Source organism: Geospiza fortis, unplaced genomic scaffold (assembly GCF_000277835.1).
Source record: "Geospiza fortis unplaced genomic scaffold, GeoFor_1.0 scaffold138, whole genome shotgun sequence".
NCBI lineage: Eukaryota > Metazoa > Chordata > Aves > Passeriformes > Thraupidae > Geospiza > Geospiza fortis.
In genome coordinates, this window is record NW_005054307.1 from 8,108,117 (window position 1) to 8,112,559 (window position 4,443).

Sequence of the window (4,443 nt, forward strand, 5' to 3'; positions counted from 1 at the left end):
CAGCTGCCTTTCCTTATCCTCTCCTGGCAGAAGGGTACTGCTGCAACCAGTGCCAGCTGCAGGGCTGTATCATATGTCACAGAATGGCAGGCTTGGAAGGGACCCTTAAAGGTCACAGAGTCCAACACCCTTGCAATGAGCTTGAACATCATCCACTAGATCTGGTTGTTCAGAGCTCCATCCAGCCTGACTGAATGTTTCCAACAATGGAGCACCACCACCACCTCTCTGGGCAACCTATTCCTTCATTTCACCACCTTTCTCAGAAAAATCAATTCTGAGGGGGTGTTGGGTGTCCCTGCAGCCCAGAACAGCTTTCCAGGTTTGGTTAGTGAGGAGGTCACTCCCCATGTTTGCTGTGTGCCCAGTATACTCTGTGTAGGTGGGAGTTGTGCTCTAATTTCAGTGTTACTCAAAATAAGATACATGGATCAGCCACATAAAAACAAAGCTGAGCCCCAAGATCTGAATTCTACCTTGTTTGGCATGGAGATTTCCAGTTGAAGACAAATGGAGCTTTTTCCTGAAAAAGCATAGCTTCTGATTTTAACATCTTCTGATCTACCTAATATATTCTACCTTTCATTAAGCTATGCTGTGTAAGTAACAAGGTATAATCCTCAATTATTTTTAATGCATTTCAAAATGACCAATCCATATGAAAATATGTCTCATGTTGCAGTAAAAACTGATGAATGCACAAGTGATTGAAAAGAAGCCATAAACACTTAAACACTGAAGGTGACAGTTTTCATCTTTTGTGTGTGCATACTGATTTGTTTCTATAATGTATTAACCGAGGACTTCAGCAAAATTAATCATGCAATCAATACAAACATTTGTTTCCACATATAATCATGACAACCATCCTATAGAATTTGAAAAGATGACTGTGACACTTTTCTGTTGTAGTTCAGAAGCCATTCATTACCCTCCCCAATTATTAAATAATTAACTTTCTTCATGGTGAAAACATATTTTTAAAGTATTTTTTAATTTGGTAAACAGGTGCATGGAAATTATATTGCTTGATTTTCCAAACTGCATTTTCAGCTCCCAGACACTGAGGACTGAGTTGCTACTCCACAGAAAAAAAACCAAAAAGGTGAACCCATTGACAGACCACTCAGAACTGAATTGGTGCTTTCCATGGTGAGAACTGGCATGTCAGCTCTTAATTTTCTTGTTCTAATATTCTCCTTTGCTATTGATTCAAAAATCATTATCCCAGGCTTATTTTTTGGTAGCCAGTACAGCTACAAAGTATGAGCTCAAAAATTTTAGTCCAGCCAAAAAATGTATCGAAACAAAAGAGCAGAATGTTCTTTCCTGCATTATTTGTGACTGATTCTCTTTATATGCTGCTTTATATGACTCCTGTTATCAGAAAAGTATTTACATGAAAATGAGCACTTGAGTTATGTGCCTCAAAATGATCATGTATCACACAAAATCAGGGCAGTCGCAGTCCTATAATTCTTAATTTATTTGAGTTAAAGCCTTAATAAGAAGGCTATAAATTGGAAGGTTTGTCATTGCTTTCCTGTGGGATTTTTTTAAACGTTATTGCAGGATAAAATCTTGAACTGAAGACTCCAGCGTTTAGGAGATGACCATTATATCTGTGTTGATTCTTTTAACAAGTAGGGAGTTTTTTCCTACACAGGTATGTGACTAACAATGCATGATTTGTCACCTATTTCTTGAGCAGCTTTCTGTTGGCCTTGTGGGTGCTGTCTAGCTGCATTTTCATGGGAAAGCATCACAGGTTCTGTCCTCCAGCCTGCACTATGTAACGTGTGTCAGCTCTGACCCTGGTCCTTCATTCCTAACCCACAGCCCCATGGATATAATTCAAGGTCATTTTGTTGTTAATTTCTTCTCCAGTTGTTTCTCATCTTGCTCTGTCTGTGCAAACCTATCTGACTTTAGCCTTTGGCACAGGGGTAAATGAGGGAACTCTTGAGACGTGGCCATTTACCAGGCTGTTGGACAGACACCACTAACTTGGTATCTAGTGCATTTAAAAATTAAAATCAAGGCAGTTTGATGGATTTAACTTGTTCTTATGTTTTCCTTCTACCTTTTTGAGGTTTTGCAGTTTGAAAATGCCTGTTTGAAACTGGGACTAAAACAACTACAGCCTTCCTTCCATTGCTGTGTAACTGATCTGTTCAAACAGGAAAAGCATAGAGAGCCCTATTTTGCATGGAGATTTGCATGAGAGCAAGGGCATATAAATACCTTTATATACTTAAGCTCTCAGCAAAATTGGATCATGTCTCTGTAGTAAAAGGATGAAATTGGATAGTTACAATTCTCTCAAATTACCTACCAAGATCTATAGTCAGTGTAGTTCTCAGGTAGCCTGTTAAATTAGATCTTAAACAATCTGTTAAAATAGGAGACTATTTTCTCTTAGCAGGTGTTTTTTTTTGTTTTTAGCAAAGTCCAGGGCAGCATTACATTTCTTCCTTTAAGGGATAGAACATAACAAAGGACTTTCCAAATGGTAAATGGAACAGATATTCTGGTTCTTCCTCTTGGCAATGGGAAAGCAAAGCCCTGGGGATTTCCTTGTGGCAAGAGTATGAAAACAAACACATAAAATTTTGCTTCCTATCAGGGCAACAAAACCAAATAGAATAATTTTTGGCATACTATGCTCAATACAGCTAATTTTATAACCTAGCAGAAAAATACAGTGTTTCCCAGCCAGGAACATTTACACCAACTAATTTTTTCTTATGGCAGCCTGCAATTACTCTAAAAATAAAACTTATACTTCTTACCCATTCTTTGTAAGGACAACATGAATCTGAGAGATATGTTATTGTTTACTTGAAAAAAGGGGGGTTTTTTTGAGATAAATAGATTATTAAAAATACCACCACCTTACTATTAATTAAATGAAGAACAAAAATGAATGGTAAACACCTCAACTAAAGTCTCTTCCTTCACTTGTTGGATTTCATCAGTTTGTGATGTCCCTTTTTCAGTAACTGTCCAGGTATCACTACTTCTTCAGACCTCGTAGGATCTGAATTTCTGTAATCAAAAACAAGGAAAGAAGCACTAACAGAAAAAACTGAAACCATTTAGATATTCTTTTGAGAAAGAGAGAAGAATGTAGTAAAGAAAAAGGAAAGGAAAAAAGAGAGAAAAAAGAGAAAGAGTGAAGGAAAGAGAAGAAATGCCTTTATAGAGCACATTTAATAAACTATAGTTGAGAAATACTGGCAAGGCTTGTGAAACAAGACAATGCATCTCTTTCATCCCAAGAGAAATTACAAAATAAGGGTGATTCACCTAAAGTAGAGGACTAGTCTTCCCTTCCTTTTCCCCCCACACAAGAAAAAAAAAATCCAGGTTTATGCTTCTATTTCTAAGGCAATCCAAGAAGAAAAACAGTGAGTATTGTTTCTGATTTTATGATCTATCTGATTAAATTTATTCACCAGAAAGAAGCTGAAGGAAGGAAGGAAGGAAGGGAGGAAGGAAACCTTTCCTAGATTTCTCTGACTATGGTTTTCCATTGCTATTGTGATACCCAGTTGAGGGGTTTCAGGACCTTTATACTTGGTTTCATGTGGAGAACAAAGTCATGTGTGACCTTTCCACTTCTCCTTGAAACAACATTTGCTTTGTGGTGTAAGTAAGAAGTCAGAATTTTTTTTCTTGATTTGTGGCTGCTCATCTTTAAAAGTATCTACAAAATGAGACAGTAGGTTCTAAAAGTGTCGTCTTATGGCTGCAATAACTGTTGGACCCAAAGTCAGGGGAGAAGTAGATTATTTTTCTAATGCAAACAATTGCATCCAGACCAAAGCTTTCAGTCGGTTGACTTCCTAACGAAGAACAGACATACCCTCCTTCCTAGTGAAGTATGAATATTGCAAAACTGAAAAACTTATTCAAAAGTCTCTAATACTTGCCTGAATACTAAAGCAGCTGAGGAAAGCATAGGCTGGATTGTGGCTTGGCCACCATTTGACAGCCTAAGACTAGTATGTTTTACTTTTTTAGCTCTTTGATTTCAAATTTCCTTCATGAAGCTGTAGACTACGGGTTTTTCTTGAGAGCAGAAGTGAAAATCAAAATCACAGAATGTTTTAGGTTGGAAGGGATCGCAGTGGGTCATCTGGTCCAACCACCCTACCCATGCAGAGTTATCCTAGAGCACGTGGCACAGGATTGTGTTCTTGAATATCTCCAGTGAGGGAGACTCCACAACCTTTCTGGACAATCTGTTCCAGTGCTCGGTCACCTGCACACTAAAGAAGTTCTTCCTCGTGTTCAGGTGGAACTTCCTGTGCATCAGTTTCTGCATGTTGCCTCTTGTCCTATTGCTTGGAAGCACGGAGAAGAGCCTGGTCCCTCCTCTTGACCTCCTCCCTTCAGATACTGACAGACATGGATGAAGTCCCCTCTCAGTTGTCTCTT